Below are 21,681 nucleotides of genomic sequence, written 5' to 3' on the forward strand. Positions count from 1 at the left end.
ATTATCTGTGCAATTGTTAGAGATTATTTGTTTCATTGCACATTTGATGCTCAAGGAAAGAAAAAAAGATGGGTATATATTTGAAGATAATGAACCGACTTTTTCAAAGACAGCAGATAGGTACAATGTGAGGAGCTTTTCAATGGGTACCTGATGGTGTCTTCCCTTTCTGTGTACTCCCTTTATAAGTTACTTTGTTTCTTATTACTAGTTGGACTCAAGGTTTTTGTTAATTTTTTTTATCTTTTTGTTTTGTTTTTTTTTTTCTTGTCATTGCTTTATTTCAAATTCATTCTTTACTGTTTATTGGAATTTTAACAAATGTAGAAGAGTGTAGCTATTGCTGACTCACCAGAAAAGTCCTAGAAACAGAAGGACTAATACTTATAGGTTTAATACTCCACATGAACTCATCTTCTTTAGTCATTTATTTTTTCATTTTCATGCATGGAAAATATTTTTGAGCACTTGTTCTACTTTCAGGAAAACTCATATTTCTTGTTAAGAATATGAAAGACTCAAAGTATAATACAAATAACTCTCCTCCACATTTCACCACCTCCTAAAAAACTGGTGATCAAAAATCTCAGATTATGTAAATATATAGGTTGCCATACAGCCAAAATAGCAGGAAGAATCCCTTGACTGCTAAGAAAAACTGTGTTAATTCCAAAGTACCAGGTTCAGATCTGGTTTGACAAACTTCAACTGCCTCCCTAATACATGCACACACCTTTTTCTATGTGTAAATATAACCCAAAGAAAATTACTGAGATGTCTCTGATTTATAAGTACAGATTCAATGCCATACAGATTAACACTAATAATTATTACTGATAAAGCAACACGTGAAAAGAAAAGACCATTGGACTGGAAGTATAGGGGATAAGTTAACTTTACATTTTGATATGATGTATGCAAATTAATCACAATATTGATCAAAAATTTATGTCATTGTGTTGTCCTGATCTTATATAGATAGAGCTATAAATAGAAAATATCAGATAAGGGACACCTGGGTGGCTCAGTGGGTTAAAGCCTCTGCCTTCAGCTCAGGTCGTGATCCCAGGGTCCTGGGATCAAACCCCGCATCCAGCTCTCTGCTCAGCAGGAGCCTTCTTCCTCCTCTCCCTCTCTGCTTGCCTCTCTGCCCACTTGTAGTCTGTCTGTCAAATAAATAAATAAAATCTAAAAACTAAAAGAAAATATCAGATAAAGCTCATGTCTCCAAGGACCCAACCTCTTTTACATAGTGCCACCATTATATAACCCCCTTTTTCTAAGTTTCTTCTTCATGAGGCAAAATGAGATCTTATTCTGAATTCACTTGCTGCCAGTCCTAGTGGTAAAAATCTTGTTTTAAGAAATGAGAAATAAGCATCCCCCCGATTTTCAATGTTGAACCAAAATGCCTTCCCAAAACTAAAATTAATTAAATTACATGGAAATTTCTCTGTCCTTCTAGTGCAGAAATGAAAGGGCCATGTATAAGATGTAGTTCAAAATATACAAATCAAGGTATGTCTGGGTGTCTCAGTCAAGCATCTACTTTCCATTCAGGTCATGATCTCAGGGTCCTGGGATTGAGTCCCCCATCAGGCTCCTTGCTCAACAGGGAGTCTGCTTCTCTCTCTGCCTGCTTGTACTTTCTCTCTCTCTCTGACAAAAAATATATAAATAAATAAATATATATATTCATATATATGAATATATATTTATATTTATATAAATATATATATTTAATAAACACAAAGCAAGAACATTATAACAGTGAACTTTCAAGAAAGATTCTAGTCATGGGAATAAAAAAATCTGAAAGATGCAGCCTTACTTTCCTGTCAGTTGAAACAGCAAGGACTCTTCTGAATGCAAAAGTCTTACAGGAATACATATACCTGTGTTTGCCTCCAATTAAAATCAGAGAAGCAGAAGCAGAAGCAGGGTCATCTAAGCTGATCCTAATTACTATGCTGCTATGAAGGGATCCCTGGAAATATCTTCAAGTCCACATACTGTGATTTCAAAGAATAAATAAGCAAGTGTATGCTTGAAAGAAATAACATAATTTTACCTACCTAGGCTGTTTCAGGTTGATCTAGCAAGTGGCCTTCAAGTATAAGGGTCATTCTTCTGATGTTATCCTGTCTATTTGACAGAATGATGTACATTGCTATGAAAGACACAAGAGAGGTAGCTGTAACTTTCATCTCAACTACATTGGATGACAGCTTTCTATATCTGCCACATGGAATTCAAATAATAGCTGTAAACTTAGGAATATTCTGAGGTGGTAAATTTCCATGGCAAGGGATATAGGGACTTCAATTGAAAGAACATGAATCAAGGCATTAATGGACATCTGATGTTCCTTTTTATCTATCAGAATCACATCTGTTTTGGAATTATCCTTAATGAGGGTTATGCAAACTTTTAAATGAATGAAACCCTCTCTAAGAACTATTTTCAACATGTATATTTATTTAGACATTTGTTATGAAAAGTCAATAGGATTTTTCAGTCAAAAAGCAAGATAAGATTCATAGGTTGAGTCATGATCAGACTCCAAAGAATGCCAAATGTCACTTCAGAATAGGGGGGGATTTTTTTTTTTATTTACTCACTCATACTTTGAATAATGTTACTTAAATTTGTTTGAAGCAGCCCTTGAGATGAAAATTGGTCATTTTCACACTGTCAATAAAGTGTTCTTATCAATTTTTGGTTTATAGATATCTTTGAAAATCTGATGAAAATTATACATTTTTCTCAAAAGAGAATAAATATTTTTATATATTCATGAAATTTTAAGTGCATATATAGATGCTTCCTGTATTCCCTTAGGTCCATGGTCCTAAACTAAGAACTGGTGTTTCCAAGGCCAAATATGGAAATCAGACATTTAAGTTTAAAGGAAAGTAATTTATAATTGTTTGATCCCTTTAGCCAAACTATTCTGAAAAGGGAGATTTTCACAATGTTGCAATAAATAAATAAAAACACTTGTATAATCCCACAATTCAAAATACATAATTTGATTAACTTTTTGAAGAGCATATCTATTGAAAGATAAGTCTTTTGCAAACAAGCTGAAAATGTCCAATGATTTGCTGGAATCAAACACAACCAAAGAAGATAAACAATTATGCTGTAATTCACAGAATTAGTTCCCAAAGCATATTTACCATACATAACTATATGCAGTGAGAAATTTCCTCTCTGAGTATTTGAATTAGGAGAAAGTACTATTAAATGCATAGTACTAGTTGTTACCTTGGAAGGTAAAGCTTCAGCTTAACAAAATGATTATCTTCATCTTATATTCCTAAGAAGATTCTGAGTTCAGGCTCCCTCAAACACTTCAGTCTGCATGAGGATGACAAAAGTTTGAATTCCCGATATTTTAAAATAAGTATTTCCAATCGGTTTTACCAGTTGTAAAACTAAAAATTATGGCTCTAACCAAGCTCTAACTTGGATAGAATATTTTACTGTGAACCATATTATAGTACTAAATGAGATGTTTTATTTAAGCTTTTTTAAAAATTTAGTTTAATTCCAAATAAAATTATGCTAAGTACCCTCAGGAGTATCTTATTCATAAATGCATATGGGATATGGGACAATATATCTCCTTTTTCATAGTGCCTTTAATAAAACTCTGTGACCAAGTGTCCTCTGCTTTTGACTTTTAAAACGTACCTACTCTCCAACTGACATATTTGTATATTGTCCTTGGTTAAGTGAAACAATTCACTAAACCCAACTCTAGTTTTATTTTATCTTCTCCTTGATTAATACAACACACTTAGTTATAACCTAGAGAAATAAAATCTGGTTGTTACTTAACTGAACTGTGGAGGAATTCCAACATTGATGTATATCTGAAACTGATACTCTTCTATGTAATACTTATTTAAAATTTTGGACACTCACAAGAAATTAGTGCTGTACATCATCCTTCCCTTGTTTAAGGGATTAAGTATTCTAAAATATATAAGACATAAGATACTAAAATAATTTAAATAAAACAAGATGCAAACTGAACTGTTTTCTTTTACTTTATTTTTTCTGAGTGTTTATCCAAAGGGTTGAGAAGTCTTTGCTAAGTGGAATGAAAACAAACCTTATTAGTTTCTTCTCAATTTCCAAAGAACATGGTTCAGCCCTTTCAAGTTTGAGTCACTGATATATATGACATGCAAGTCAAAATCCCAAATAACCAAAACCTGATGAATCTAGTTGTCCTATAACCATGACCTCTGAACATCAGAATGACTGTGTATAAATCCAATACTCAAAAGCGGAGAGAACATGTATGCCCACTATCCAGGTCTACCACTTTTAACTCTATTTTTTAAAAAGATTTTTTACTTATTTATTTGACAAGGAGAGATAACAAGTAGGCAGAGAGGCAGGCAGAGAAAGAGAAGGGGAAGCAGGCTCCCTTCTCTTCAGAGAGCCCGATGTGGAGCTCAATCCCAGGACCCTGGGATCATGACCTGAACCAAAGGTAGAGGCTTAACCCACTGAGCCACCCAGGCGCCCCCAATTTTAACTCTATTGACTTTTGGGATAGTATTTATTTGGATTTTCCTTTGATTTGAGACTGCAGTACTTGCTTTCTAGATGGATCGTTTTACTATTTGACTCACTGATTGATTGAACTTGCTTTTTTTTTTTTTTTTTAAAGATGATATTCTCTGGCTTTAATGAACTTTATTTCACAATATAGTATCACAACCGTGCATTGGCTGTTAAGAGATTATCTACTGTGCTGTTGGTTCCTTGGTTACCACCTAGTCCATAAATTTTTCCCACTTGTCCGAAAAACCAAAGTTCAAATTTCCCCTAGTACTCAAATGTAGTACATTCTTATGAAATCTTTGCAAGCCAATATGGCATAAAGTGAAGAAGCAATTACTGTTTTGTAAAAGCAAAAATCCTCCCTGGGTTTATTTCAGTTATCAAAAGAGGAACTAATGTAGGTCTTTTGTAAAAGTAAAGTGGCATAAAATAAACTTAATGGAGGAAACTTGTAATTTATAGTGGAACTTGCTTTGCTACCAGAGACTAAGCTCTTGTGTCTCTGACATAATCACTCCATGTTTTCCTTGCTACAATCTGAATATTTCATTTTTAAAAATATTTTATTTAATTATTTGTCAGAGAAAAGGAGAGAAAGAGCACAAGCAGGGGGAGCAGGAGGCAGAGAGAGAAGCAGTCTGCTCACTGAGCAAGGAGCCAGATGCAGGACTTGATCTCAGGACCCTGGGATCATCACCTGGGTAGAAGGCAGATGCTTAACAGACTTAGCCACCAAGGTATCCCTAATCTGAATATTTGTATCATCCCAAAATTTGTATGTTAAATCCTAAACCTTATATGTAGTGGTATTAGGAGACACAGCCTTTGGCAAATACTTAGGTCATGAGGATAGAGCCCTCCTGAATGAGATTAGTGCCTTTATGAAATAAACCCAAGAGAACTCCCTCCTCCCTTCCACCATATAAATATACAGCAAGAAAGTGCCACTTATGAACAAGGAAGGGGGACCTCACTAGACAAAGGATTTCCCCACATATTTTTCTTGGATTTCTCAGCCACTAGAACTGTGAGAAATAAATTTCTGTTGTTTTTAAGTTACCCAGTCATGTTTCTTCTTTTTTGTTTTGTTTTGTTCTGTTTGTTGTTGTTGTTGTTGTTTTGTTGTAGCAGTCTGAATGGACTAAGACATTCCTCTATTTTTTAAACCTTATACTAAGATTCTATCTCATTTCAATCTGACTTGTGCTCTAATACTTCACAGGAACTAATCCCTAGTCTAATGTACCATTTGCAATGTTTTCTAAAATATACAGGGGAAGGAATATGGAGATCACTGTTTCCCCTGTCAGTTGATGAGATTATGCTATAAATATACTGATTATACATTCAAATAACTTCTGCTTCTCATAATCTTGATAATACACCCCTATCACCACATAAGATTATCTTAGACAGTCATGCCTGTCTGCCAAATTCAGGTTTGATAAGCATGCTGTACAAGTTCTCTTCTGCACTTCCCTGGACAAGCCTCTCAGAAGCCTAAGTATTAGAAATTCTCAATGTTTCATATAAGAATCATTCCCAATTATGCAATAGGTGATACTTCTTCTGTTGCTTTCCACCTTCATTCCATTCAATTGCTAGTATTATCCTATCTGTTCTCAGACTCATTGTTGGTGTTAATCTATTTTCTAATCTCTATCTCTTTCTTTCATGAACTCTTCTTGCATTCATTTTGAAGACTTATCTTACTTTTTAACAATTAAAGTATAGCTTACACACAATTTTACATTAGTTTTGGTTGTACAGCATTGTGATTTAACAACTATATATGTTATGCTGTGCTTACCACAAGCTATATTCCCTATAATGTACCTTTTATCCCCATGACTTATTTATTTCTTAACTGGAAGCCTGTGTCTCCCACTAATCTTACAATTTTAAGTAATCATTCCCTAAAACACAAGAAGTTATTAAAACACCCCTGCATTTCTGATTCTGAATATCTGTAAGAATTAGTTTAGATACCTAAAATAAACTAATGCAATTCGAACAATGAAGACTCTCTTCAACACTTGACCAGAATATCTTGTTACTATCATATTACTATGACAAAATCCAAATAGTATAATAAGTAGTGTAACAAAGATAACTAAAAATTATGTTTTGAACATTTTAATTGAAAGAGTGAGTTTGATAAGTTCTTTACAGATTTTGAATATTAGCCCTTTATCTCAAAAGTTATTTGCAGTGAGGTAATTGGGTGATGGGTATTAAGGAGGGCACTTGATATAATGAGCACTGGGTGTTGTATGCAACTGATGAATCACTAAATTCTACACCTGAAAATAACAATACAATGTATGTCAAGTTAATTGAATTCAAATAAAAAAAGAAAAAAAAAGAAAAGTGATGATGATATCTAAATTAAAAATTTAGATTTTTCCATTTAAATATTTATAAACATATTAACAAAAAAGAAAAAGCTTTAGTTACTGTGCCCATACCTATATGTAACCACACATTACAATAACTGTGATTTTGTACTTTTTTGTGTGTGAACGTATTAAAACATATAGATGTTGAAAATATTTTATTAATTTACATTATTTTTGCTTAAGGTTATGAAAAGTAGCACACAGAGTTTAAAAAATCATTTCAGGGCGCCTGGGTGGCTCAGTGGATTAAGCCGCTGCCTTCGGCTCAGGTCATGATCTCAGAGTCCTGGGATCGAGCCCCGCATCGGGCTCTCTGCTCAGCAGGGAGCCTGCTTCCCCCTCTGTCTCTGCCTGCCTCTCTGCCTACTTGTGATCTCTCTCTCTGTCAAATAAAATAAATAAAATCTTTAAAAAAAAAAATAAAAAATAAAAAATAAAAAATCATTTCAGAGAAAGAGACTCAATTTCATTCACCCTCTCAAAAATACAATGTCAGGGCTTTAATCCACTTAACAAATTTATAATTCATCAATCTTCCATGAATCAACTGGCTAATGTACTATTTGCAATGTTTTCTAAAATATACTGGGGAAGAAATATGAAGGTCACTGGTTTCTAGTTTCTACTAAAAGCAGTATACTTCATTTACATTTACCTCTACAGGACAAATGATATTGTGTTGTCTGATACAGCACAACTTGATTGTAAAGAAGTTAAATGGTGATTAGGAAAAAAAAAAAAGCTGTCATGATGTGGTTTTATTGACTTCATATCCACCACTTTGTTAATCCCCCCACCCTGAGCTTCCTTGATACCATTTTTGTTTATTTTGACACACATTCTACCTTTCTATGTCATACATAACAATGTAATATGGATGTCAAAGACAAATATCTTGAATTTATAGTTTAAAAAAATTATCCTTTCTTTAATATATAGGAAAAAGGAAAAAGTATTTATAACATGATAAATACTAGTTCAGCATTAATGTATTAAATCCTTATATAGTTTGTTCAGCAATTTTTTTTTATCATTTGACATGTTTTAGAAACTAACTATTTTTTGGATGATGGAAGAAAGAGTGGGACATAGAAAATATTAATAGCAGAGAAAGTAAACACAGGTGATTGAGATTGTTATTCAGATTAACACCATTATTCCTGAGGGATCAATTCTCTATTTTTCTGTAGTATAGAAAACAGCTTCCTTAAAAAATTCTCAACCCTCGGGCTTAAAATGAGTTTCTTGGAGGCAACATATAGATGGGTTTTGTTTTTTTATCCATTCTTATACCCTGTGTCTTTTGACGGGGGCATTTAGCCCATTAACATTCAGGGTAACTATTGAGAGATATGAATTTAGTGCCATTGTATTGCCTGTAAGGTGACTGTTACTGTATATGGTCTCTGTTCCTTTCTGATCTACCACTTGTAGGCTCTCTCTTTGCTTAGAGGACCCCTTTCAATATTTCCTGTAGAGCTGGTTTGGTGTTTGCAAGTTCTTTCAGTTTTTGTTTGTCCTGGAAGCTTTTAACTCTCCTCCTATTTTCAGTGATAGCCTAGCTGGATATAGTATTCTTGGCTGCATGTTTTTCTCGTTTAGTGCTCTGAAAATATCATGCCAGCTCTTTCTGGCCTGCCAGGTCTCTGTGGATAAGTCAGCTGCCAATCTAATATTTTTACCATTGTATGTTACAGACTTCTTTTCCCGGGCTGCTTTCAGGATTTTCTCTTTGTCACTGAGACTTGTAAATTTTACTATTAGGTGATGGGGTGTGGGCCTATTCTTATTAATTTTGAGGGGCGTTCTCTGAACTTCCTGAATTTTGATGCTCGTTCCCTTTGCCATATTGGGGAAATTCTCCCCAATAATTCTCTCCAGTATACCTTCTGCTCCCCTCTCTCTTTCTTTTTCTTCTGGAATCCCAATTATTCTAATGTTGTTTCGTCTTATGGTGTCACTTATCTCTCGAATTCTCCCCTCCTGGTCCAGTAGCTGTTTGTCCCTCTTTTGCTCAGCTTCTTTATTCTCTGTCATTTGGTCTTCTATATCACTAATTCTTTCTTCTGCCTCATTTATCCTAGCAGTGAGAGCCTCCTTTTTTGATTGCACCTCATTAATAGCTTTTTTGATTTCAAATTGGTTAGCTTTTAGTTCTTTTATTTCTCCAGAAAGGACTTTTTTATCTCTTGAGAGGGTTTCTGTAATATCTTCCATGCCTTTTTCGAGCCCAGCTAGAACCTTAAGAATTGTCATTCTGAACTCTAGATCTGACATATTACCAATGTCTGTATTGATTAGGTCCCTAGCCTTCGGTACTGCCTCTTGTTCTTTTTTTTTGTGTTGAATTTTTCCATCTTGTCATTTTGTCCAGATAAGAGTATGTAAAGGAGCAAGTGAAATACTAAAAGGGTGGCAACAACCCCAGGAAAATATGCTTTAACCAAATTAGAAGAGATCCCAAATCGTGAGGGGAGAGAAAGGGGATAAAACGAGGTTAAAAAGGAAGAAAAAAAAAGAAAAAAGAGAAAAAAAAAGAAAAGAAAAGAATTAAAAAAAAGAAAACAAATAAGAAAAATATAAAAAAGAAAAAATATATATATATTAGATAAACTAGTTAAAAAACGTTAAAAAAGAAAAAGGTAAAAGTTAAAAAAAAATTTTACCAGAAGGCGAGAAAAAACACAAAAAATGAAAAAGAAAAAAATTAAATTAACTGCAAGACTAAAAAAAAAATCACAGGGAAAAAGCCATGAGTTCTGTGCTTTGCTTTCTCCTCCTCTGGAATTCTGCTACTCTCCTTGGTATTGAAACCGCACTCCTTGGTAGGTGAACTTGGTCTCGGCTGGATTTCTTGTTGATCTTCTGGGGGAGATGATACAATATGTGGAAAACCCAAAAGACTCCACTCCAAAACTGCTAGAACTTGTACAGGAATTCAGTAAAGTGTCAGGATATAAAATCAATGCACAGAAATCAGTTGCATTTCTCTACACCAACAGCAAGTCAGAAGAAAGAGAAATTAAGGAGTCAATCCCATTTACAATTGCACCCAAAACCATAAGATACCTAGGAATAAACCTAACCAAAGAGGCACAGAATCTATACTCAGAAAACTATAAAGTACTCATGAAAGAAATTGAGGAAGACACAAAGAAATGGAAAAATGTTCCATGCTCCTGGATTGGAAGAATAAATATTGTGAAAATGTCTATGCTACCTAAAGCAATCTACACATTTAATGCAATTCCTATCAAAGTACCATCCATCTTTTTCAAAGAAATGGAACAAATAATTCTAAAATTTATAGGGAACCAGAAAAGACCTCGAATAGCCAAAGGGATATTGAAAAAGAAAGCCAACGTTGGTGGCATCACAATTCCGGACTTCAAGCTCTATTACAAAGCTGTCATCATCAAGACAGCATGGTACTGGCACAAAAACAGACACATAGATCAATGGAACAGAATAGAGAGCCCAGAAATAGACCCTCAACTCTATGGTCAACTAATCTTCGACAAAGTAGGAAAGAATGTCCAATGGAAAAAAGACAGCCTCTTCAATAAATGGTGCTGGGAAAATTGGACAGCCACATGCAGAAAAATGAAATTGGACCATTTCCTTACACCACACACAAAAATAGACTCAAAATGGATGAAGGATTTCAATGTGTGAAAGGAATCCATCCAAATCCTTGAGGAGAACACAGGCAGCAACCTCTTCGACCTTAGCCGTAGCAACATCTTCCTAGGAACAACACCAAAGGCAAGGGAAGCAAGGGCAAAAATGAACTATTGGGATTTCATCAAGATCAAAATCTTTTGCACAGCAAAGGAAACAGTCAACAAAATCAAAAGACAACTGACAAAAATGGGAGAAGATATTTGCAAACGACATATCAGATAAAGGACTAGTGTCCAGAATCTATAAAGAACTTAGCAAACTCAACACCCAAAGAACAAATAATCCAATCAAGAAATGGGCAGAGGACATGAACAGACATTTCTGCAAAGAAGACATCCAGATGGCCAACAGACACATGAAAAAGTGCTCCATATCACTCGGCATCAGGGAAATACAAATCAAAACCACAATGAGATATCACCTCACACCAGTCAGAATGGCTAAAATCAACAAGTAAGGAAATGACAGATGCTGGCAAGGATGCAGAGAAAGGGGAACCCTCCTACACTGTTGGTGGGAATGCAAGCTGGTGCAGCCACTCTGGAAAACAGCATGGAGGTTTCTCAAAATGTTGAAAATAGAACTGCCCTATGACCCAGCTGTGGGGCGCGTCGCCGGGCCGGCCGGAGACCCCCACTAGGGGCTGAGCGGGATGGCGAGTGTCGCGAGTCCAGGTGCATTAACGAACCACACCAGACTCGGGGGATCTGTCGAAGCAGGATCTCGCTTTATTGAGCAGGGCAGCGACTTATATGGGGTGAGGGAAGGGAAGTGAGGTCAGCAAAGTGGGGGCCAATGGGGATGTGCCCTGTCGGCGGGAGTTGGGAGAGACACGCCCTGCAGGGGGTGGAGGCTCGTGGGAAACAGAACTGATGGGAAACCGAAACCGCCACTCTGGCGCCTTTGTGGTCGGCCATGTGGGTTCCCGATCAGGAAGAGAAGGCCACTCGGAGCCATCTCAGCCTCTTGGGGCCCAACATCTTCCCCTTTTGTTTTTGTATGCATGACTTCTGTCTTAGGTCGCCGGCGGCGGGCCTTCAGGCTTACCCGTCATTGGGGAATCACACTGCTTTGGTGTACCCCCTGTCTTAGGTTGCTCTGCGTCCCCCGCCGGTCTTACCCGTCATTGAATATCATGCCTGTATGGGGGTTTGGTCCCTGACCTGGCGTGGGTTGTTCCTGCAAGGAATCCCATCCGCCATAGGTCGTGAGACTATTGATGGGGCCCCTCATAGGACTCGTCGTCACGGGTGGCCAGTCTCTGGTATTGAACATGGACGTTCATGAGTTGAATGGCCTCCACTCTTTTTTGGACGAATTGGGCAATCTTATTGATAATACAGGGGCCAAAGGTCAGCATGAGAAGTAGGGTTAGGATGGGCCCCAGGAGGGGGAGGAGAAAGGGAAGTAAGCCATTAAAGCTTGTCCAGAAGGGGGAGGTCATCAGGGTGTGGCGGCGCTTCTCTAGGTCCTCCTGTAGCTTCTTGATTTTGTCTCGTACAATACCCGACCGGTTGGCAAAGAAACAACATTCCTCCTGTAAAAACAAACATATGCCTCCCTTTTCGGCTGTTAATAGATCTGAGCCTCGCCAGTTTTGGAGGACTACCGCAGCCAGCGAGTCCATCTATGTTTGGAGGTCAAGGATGGTCTCCGAGACTGCACCCAAGTCATTAATCGGGATAATGTGTTATAGTAGTGGAGAGAGGTACCTATCCCGGCAGAGCCGGTTGCAACTCCCGCAGTGATCCCTAATCCCAGCATGATGGGGATGGCCTGGATGGCTCTTTTGGATCGCCCTCCGAGACGATCGAAGGCAGGAATCGGAAGGCTCTGATTGTTGAGAATAATGTTGAGATCTGGCAGAAGCCAAGCTAAGGCACAAAGGCCAGTCCAATTAGTGGGGAGGAAGCTGAATGCCTGGTCCCCACAGACGAATACAGTGGCATTGGGGGGGCCGAGTTGAGTATTGTTTACTGTGGTGTTTTGGTCACAGTAGCTGGGGTCAATAGCCCTGAGGTCAATATTAGAGCCATTGTCCGCCAACGGGGGCGCCCAAAGACAGGTGACATTAGAAGAGAGGAGGGATATGTACACATAGTCTCTGGGAGGCCAAAGAGGGCAGTTCGTAATTTACCAAGGAGTTCATCCATTTATAGGGCCCATAATGACAGTCTATGTCGCCAGTGAACCCTTCTAAAGCTATGGCTACCCTTGCATTATTGCGCTGGAGCCAGGCAAAGTCCTGAATTCTATAGGGAGTAATAATAGCACTTGGGTCCTGTCCAAAAAGACGAAGTGAGTTGGTCCTCCCCTTTGTGATGCAGTCAGCGAGTTGGTCTGTTGTTGCATATACCCGTGGGGTGCCCCCCACCGAGAGGTGGATCCATTGGATGGGTTCCCCCTGTTAGGCAAGCAACGCAGTCATCAGGGATTCCCCCGGGAAGATGTACAAAACCAGAGGCACAGAGGGGGTGAACCGCTTTAAGGTGGACTTGTCAATGGCCTGTTGAACCTCAGTAAGCGCTTGGATGTGATCAGCGTTCAGAATGATGGCGGACGAGAGGGAGGAGCCTTTGAGCAGGTCAAATAGGGGGGTGAGTCTCTCGGTAGAGATTGAGATCCATGGCCTCATCCAGTTTATTTCGCCCAGGAGTTTTTGTAATTGAGGCAGGGTATATGAGGACTGGATCTGTAATTGAGGTCTAATGGGGGATACTGTGTCCAGGGAGAGCAGGGACCCAAGGATTTTAAAAGGGGGGACTCTTTGAATCTTTTCAGGGGCAACCTTAAAACCATGGCGGGCCAAGATGGAGAGACATTTAGAAGTGAGGAGATCAAGTTGAGATGGGTCAGGGGCCCCCAGGATAATATCATCCATGTAGATATAGAAAAGGATGTCTGGGTCCCTAAGAAATGATGCAAAGACTCGAGCCAATATATTTTGGCAGATTGAGGGGCTATTAGCCATTCCTTGGGGGAGAACGGTCCATTCAAATCTCTGGTCGGGCCCGGAGAAGTTAGGAGCGGGCAGGGAAAAGGCGAATTTTTCTGTGTCGTCGGGATGAAGGGGAATGGAGAAGAAACAATCCTTAATATCAATGGTGGTAATTAAATGGTTAGATGGAATAGCAGGGATCCATGGGAGCCCCCTTTGAGGGGTCCCGAAGGGGATCATCCTGTTGTTCACTAGTCGTAAGTCCTGTAACAACCTCCATGAGTTGTTAGACTTTTTGATGACAAAAATGGGGGAATTCCAGGGGCTAAGAGATGGGCGGATATGCCCAAGGTCAAGCTGTTGTTGTACCAGAAGGTGGAGTTGCTGCAATTTGTGAGAAGGGAGAGGCCACTGCTCTACCCAAATGGGAGGACCCTCTTTCCAATTAATTTTGGGGACCTGAGGCAGGGCAGTGGCCTTTAGGATTGGGGGGACTGGTGTCTTTGCCTTATACTCTCCAGGTAGGGGTCATCTCGGTAGTTGGAGTGGGCACTCCTTCCCTCCCGGAATTGTTGCTGGTATTCCTCCTCATCCAGTATATCATCAAAAAAGGCCTTATGATCAGTAGTAATGAAGGCCTCTGTGGCTCCTAGAATGTCTTGACCAAGGAGGTTGGCGGTGAGCCCAGAGGCTACCAAGGGACGAATTTGTCCTCTGTTGACGTCTGGATTGACCCAGCACATTAAGTTGGCAGTCTCATGGGAGCCAGCTTGGCCTCCAACCCCCACTAAGGGGGGGCCAGGAACAAGTTTCCATGAAGGGGGGACCTCCTCCTGTCGGAGGACGGTATGTTCAGCTCCGGTGTCAATGAGGCACTTAAAAGATTTGTCTCCGATTGTGAGGCACATCTTGGGGCTGAGGCCCGGGACCAGCGGGACGGTCCAATGCGCTCGAACAGGTGCCTTCCCCTTATTTAACGGGGCTGGGGATTGCCCCGACTGGAGTTTAAAGGCTTGCCCTGGATATCGAATCTGGACTTGCAGTCCTTTGCCCAGTGGAACCCCTTTTTACATTTAGGGCATGGGGTCCGTGGCAGGACAGAAGATTGAGGCTGGATGGGCTTACGGCCCTGTGGGCAGTTTCTCTTGAAATGCCCCTCTTGTCCACAACCAAAGCATAAACGAGGTGAGTCCGTGGGGCGGGACTGCAGGGATGTTTGCTGAATGGCGCAAACGAGGGTCTCAAGGCTCTCCTGCTGGTGCTCCTTGAGGGCAGCAGCCATAGCTCTCGCTTGATGCGATGTAGAGCCAATGTCTTTGGTTGCAATAACCCAGCGGTCCATGGACCTTTCTTTTAAGCCTGCACAGGCCATTCTATGGTCACGGGTCATACCTTCCCACACTGCCATTTTTAGAAAATGGTCCCTCAGGTCCCCCGGGGGGAGTTTCTTTTTGATGGATTTTTCCACCCGGTCAATAAATGAGGGAAGGTCCTCATTAGCCTTTTGATGTAGCCCCGTGATGGGCGACTCAGAAGGCCCTTCTTCGAGTTTATTCCAGGCGGCGAGCCCCGTGGCTCGCACCTGATCTTGGTATGGGGGAGGAATGGCAGCCTGCTGAATACCGGAGGCATATTGGCCATCCGTTCCAGTAAGCATTCCCATGGTGATCGGGATGGCAGGATTGGCACGGGCATTCCTTTCTGCAATTTGTTGACATTCCTCCTTGTATAGGGCAGTCCACTTTATATACAGGGCGCCCGGAAGTACGGCCCTGGCCAGCGAGCGCCAGTCTGCCACCATACAGGGAGAATATGCAAGTCCGCGGAGGATGGTTTCGGTCCAGGGGGCATTAGGCCCATCCTCCAGAACTGCCTTCTTAAGTTCCTTGAGGTCCCCAGGTTCCCATGGGTAAGGTGGGATATCAGTACTTTCTGCTGCCCTGGGAACTACTGTGAAAGTACGTGCTGGGCCCGGATCCTTTATTGACTGAGCCAGCGGCTGCGACTGCTCTAAATTTAAGGATCCCCCGCCGGACAAGATGTAGAACTGGGAGAGGAACAGCAGCACCGGGCACAGGCGGCGCAGCGCCCGCAACGGGACCGCCACAGCTGCCATGTCTCCGGCGCGCGCACTTCCAGGCAGGGAGGCATAACCCAGGGGTTCGGGGGTGTGGTGTTCCGAAGGAGGAGGGCAGTATGGAGGCGGAGGGGTAGGCGCTGACGGTTGGATAAAGGGGTTAGTAGAAGGGGGGCGCGCAGGGGGGCCCTCAGCCAGAGATCCGGGTTGGAGGTCCGGGGTCCAAGGAGCCGCGTCAAAGGGGTCTAGCGAGGGGTAGAACCTCTGTGGTTCAACAGGGGGGTCGTTTTTAGAAGAGGACTGCCCCATAACTTATGGGGGTACACTCACCCGAAGACCGATTGGCCCGTTAGCGGAAGAGACTCCTCACATGGGGCACCAGTTGTGGGGCGCGTTGCCGGGCCAGCCGGAGACCCCCACTAGGGGCTGAGCGGGATGGCGAGTGTCGCGAGTCCAGGTGCATTAACGAACCACACCAGACTCGGGGGATCTGTCGAAGCAGGATCTCGCTTTATTGAGCAGGGCAGCGACTTATATGGGGTGAGGGAAGGGAAGTGAGGTCAGCAAAGTGGGGGCCAATGGGGATGTGCCGGGTTGGCGGGAGTTGGGAGAGACACGCCCTGCAGGGGGTGGAGGCTCGTGGGAAACAGAACTGATGGGAAACCGAAACCGCCACTTTGGCGCCTTTGTGGTCGGCCATGTGGGTTCCCGATCAGGAAGAAAAGGCCACCCAGCGCCATCTCAGCCTCTTGGGGCCCAACACCCAGCAATTGCACTATTGGGTATTTACCCTAAAGATACAAACGTAGTAATCCAAAGGGGCACGTGCACCCGAATGTTTATAGCAGCAATGTCCACAATAGCCAAACTGTGGAAAGAACCTAGATGTCCATCAACAGATGAATGGATCAAGAAGATGTGGTATATATACACAATGGAATACTATGCAGCCATCAAAAGAAATGAAATCTTGCCATTTGTGACAACATGGATGGAACTAGAGCGTATCATGCTTAGCGAAATAAGTCAAGCAGAGAAAGACAACTATCATATCATCTCCCTGATATGAGGAAGTGGTGATGCAACATGGGGGCTTAAGTGGGTAGGAGAAGAATCAATGAAGCAAGATGGGATTGGGAGGTAGACAAACCATAAGTGACTCTTAATCTCACAAAACAAACTGAGGGTTGCTTGGGGGAGGGAGTTTGGGAGAAGGGGGTGGGATTATGGACATTGGGGAGGGTATGTGCTTTGGTGAGTGCTGTGAAGTGTGTAAACCTGGTGATTCACAGACCTGTACCCCTGGGGATAAAAATATATGTTTATAAAAAATAAAAAAAAATTTTGACAAGAAAAAAAAATTCTCAACCCTCATTTGAAGAAACCAATTCTAAAAAATGAAAGAAGAGCTTCATTTCCATGAATCATTCTGTCTTTGGTTAATCTGAATTACCAATTAGTACAATTTTTGATGTGGACACAAGACACCTAATGTTATATTTACTGATGTAAGTAGTTTTATATGTATTTCCACAAGCTGCTTTAAAATGATAGACATTGGAGAACATACTATCCTGTTTTCCATTTTTTAATGATGATATGTATACTTGATAATAATACACTTTGGCTTCTAAGCTTCTTGTCTACATACTCATCTTCTGACAAATTATTGAAATAACTTGGCTTAGCAAAATGATTTTTAGTGCTTTTCCACATGCGGAGATATTCAAGGCTGTCTGTGTGTTCTGTTGATCACTTGGGGGAAATGTGTTATGTCTAAAAAAGTAATGGTAAATATTCCACAATGGAATGTAAACAGGCAGAAATAGCTTATTACTAGCTGGAAATCATTTTCTAACCCAAGATTAAAAAGGTCTTGTGCATACCAATAGCAATAGATTAAATCCTTTTGTATTTGCCATAAAGAATAATTTACTTAATCTAGATAATCTAGTCTATGTCTACATAATCTAGTCTATGTCTTTTACTCCATCATATACTCTCTGTCTTTCTGGTTTTATACAACAATACTTGCCCTATAGTATAGTAAGGTATAAGCTGGTTAGGGTTCAGATGCTTAAACCAAATTATTATATAATTTAAATCTGGAAAATCTGGAATGACATGTTTGCTTTATTCTTTTCTGATATTGAAGAAAAGAAGATCCCTGAAAAAAGAAATGGGTATAGATGGAATTACCAACTTTGCAAGGTGAAAATTTGTAATAAGGATACTGTTGTCATAAAAATATCGATATGCTGAAAGTATTAAAATGTTTTTTCTACAAGATAATATTACAGTGTCAAGGTGCATAGATCCCACCCTTAGAATATATGAGTTCCAACTATGGCTATGTTAACTTGCAGGTTGTTTATGTGACCTTAGGAAAGTTTTTGAAACTCTTTATGCCATAGTTGTCATCCAAAAAAAGGAAAAAATGGAGATAGTACTTAATCCAATAGGGTTAGGGTGCAAATTATATAAACTAATCCATGCAAAATGCTGAGAAGAATGTCTGACACATATAAAATCCATATATATATAAATTATTTCTGTATTGTAATATTTACATTATCATATATAATCAATATTCCCATTATTACTCTTTTTATTAAAGCAAAAATGATTCTGCCAAGTAAAATAACAATGAAACACATAAAATACATACATTCCAAAATAAAAGAAAAAAGAGAAAATGAAAATTCGATTTTTTAAAAGCTTTTTACTTCTTTATTAAAATAGTCAAAATGCCTTAATTCTAACATTCTAATTCCAAGTTATAAGACAGTCAGCAATGTGTAACTGTTGATGATTACTATTAAAATTAATAGGAACACTTTTATTTTTATTTATAAGTAAAATTGTACCTATAGGACATTTATAAATCATAAAATATCAAATATCTGAGGAATATGTGTCATTAATAAGTATGCTTCACGGAAAGGGAGTCTGAATTTGCATTCCATTCAAACCCTCTATGGGATTTTCTCAGCACTAGCTGTCAGTTTTGTATTTACACTGTATAAAACAGTCATATTTCTTCTAACAGACACAATGCAACTTCCTCTTATTCTGTCCTTCCTAACTAATAAATCACACTTTACCAAGTACTACCTTGTTTTTATGATATCCCTAATACGTTTGGAGAAATGGCTTTTTGTATAGCTAATGAAAGATAAATTTCAAGGTGTTTTGTTTGCATGAATCTTTTATAAACTGCAAAGAGAGCCTAGCAAAATTAGGCTTATAATTTTGGATTATTGTCCTTAAAAAGTACCCAATCCAAACTGTATAAACTTAAAACCCTTCAGATTCTGGGTTTCTCCATATCTTAAATTATTATTATATGCTCTTAACACTATGAAAATTATTGAATATATAAAAGAGGTGCTAAAGAGATGTTTTCCTTCCTTATCCACTTTAAAAAAATTGAGATTATAATCAACATACAACATTACATTAGCTGTAAGTGTTCAATATAATGATTTAATATATGTATGTATTATAAAATAAAGAGTACAATAATTTTAGTTACTATCCAACACCATATATAGTTACTTTTTTGTGATGCAAACTTTCAAGATTTATTCTCTTAGAAACTTTCAGATATACAATATAGTATTGTTAATTATAGTCGCATTAAATCCCCAGATCTTATTTGCTTTATAAATGGAAGTTTGTATTTTTTGACCATCTTCGCCCATATCCCTCTGCCTTCCCCCTGACAAACACCAATTTGTTCTCTGTGTCTATGAGTTTGGATTTTTGGTTTTAGTTTAGTTTCCATATGTAAGTGAGATTATAAGATATTTGTATTTCTGTCTGACTTATTTCACTTAGGATAGTGCCCTCAAATTCCATCTATGTTGTGGCAAATGGCAAGATTTCTTTCTTTTTTTATGGCTGAACAGTATTCTACTGTATATTATGTATGATATACGTATCATATAATAAAGTATATGTAGTAGATGTGATATATATATGATGCATGATACATGTCATATTTCCTTTTTATTTTTTTTTTAATTTGGGTATAGCTGACATATAATGTTACATTAGTTTAAAGTATAAAACATACTGATCCAACTTCTCCATATGTTATGCTATGCTCACCCCAAGTGTAGTTACCTTCTGCCACCATACAACACTATTACTGTATCATTGACTATATTCTTTATTCTGTGCCTTTTAATTCTTTGACATATTAATTCCACAATGGAAGTAGGTATCTTCCACTGTCCCTTACACATTTTGCCCATTCCCCCAGCGCTCTTTCCTCTGGTCATCATCAGTCTAGACTCTACTTATAGTTCTGATTTTGCTCTGTGTTTGTTCATTCATTTGGGTTTTTTCAACTTCCACATTTGAGAAAAACTATACTGTATTTTTCTCTCTCAGTCTGACTTATTTTACTTAGCATAATACCCTTTATGTCCATCTATGTTGTCACAAACTATATCATCCTTCTTTCAAAGCTGTGTAAGATTCCATTATATATAATGGAATCATATATATATATATATATATATATATATATATATATATATGATGGAATCCTACTGTGCCATCAAGGCATATCTATATCTATAACTGTATCCATTTCTATATCTACACCTATCTATATATCTAGATCTAGATCTAGATATGTTTATGTTGGGACATATGTTTATGTCCCAACCCCCCAAGCCCCTCCCCTCCAAAACCCTCCGTTTGTTTCTCAGAGTCCACAGCCTCTCATGGCTTGTCTCCCCCTCCAATTTCCCCCAACTCACTTCTCCTCTTCATCTCCCAATGTACTCCATGTTATTCCTTATGTTCAACACCATTTCTTGAAGAGACTATACTTCCAAACTAGTAAGTTGTACCTTTACCAAGTATTACATTTAAATTGTTGAAGTTTGTTTAAGCAAAATTGAGAAAAGAGGATGTGAGGTGGGTGAAATGGATGAAAATGGTCAAAAGGTACAAACTTTCAGTTAAAAGGTAAATAAATTTTTGGAAAGTAATGTACAGCATGCTGACTATAATTAACTCTACTATATTGAATATTCAAAAATGCTTAAAAGAGTAAATCTCAAACAAACAAACAAACGAAAAAAACCCACAATGTTTTAACTGTGTGTGGTGATGGATGTTAACTAAAATTATTTTTGCAATCATTTTACTATCTATCTACCTATCTATCTACCAAATCATTATGTTGTACACCACTAACTAATCCAATGTTTGGACCCTGGCCAGAGTGGGGCAAGTTTTAACTAGGTATGCTCTGCTCTGCTTGATAAATGAGACCTGATATTACTTCTGTTAAAGTTACAACATTGCAGAACACTATAGTTGGTAGATGTGGTGCATGTGGATGTTTCTACTGGTCTTCTGGCAAAGGGGCCTCTTTTGCTGGTCCTTAGACACAATGCAAGAGAAAAGCAGTATCAGCAGAATACAGGGAGGGTGGGACTTGCTGTAAGCAGTTTACTCAGCCAATGTTAGTGCTGTGCTGCTTACTGAAGTTTGTTTATGCTGGGGGGAAAGAGGAGAGAAGTGGCGCCAGCCAGCTCTTTTGCCCCTGGAGAAGGAAGTCAGTGCTTGCTAGCCTCAGGGAAGCACTTCCAGAAGAGGGTTAAATTCCCATCGTGCAGCCCAAGCATTTTTCAGATCACTGTTTTCAACCTAGCTGCCTCCAGATTGCACACCTGCCTAAAGCAGCACAGAACACCTTGGGTTCTATCCCAGCAAATCCTGATGACTTTTAAAACTCCAAACTATAGGGACCTAAAGAAAAGCAAAGCTGGAGACATCACAATTCCAGACTCCGAACAATATCATGAAGCTATAGTGATCAAGACAGTCTTTTGCTGGCACAAAAGTAGACACATAGATCAATGGAACAAATGGAACAAAATAGAACACCCAGAAATGAACCCAAAGCTATAGGTCAACTAACATTTGACAAAGTAGGAAAGAATATCCAGTGGAAAAGAGACAGTCTCTTCAACCAA

The sequence above is a fragment of the Mustela lutreola genome, chromosome X (genome assembly GCF_030435805.1).
Source record: "Mustela lutreola isolate mMusLut2 chromosome X, mMusLut2.pri, whole genome shotgun sequence".
NCBI lineage: Eukaryota > Metazoa > Chordata > Mammalia > Carnivora > Mustelidae > Mustela > Mustela lutreola.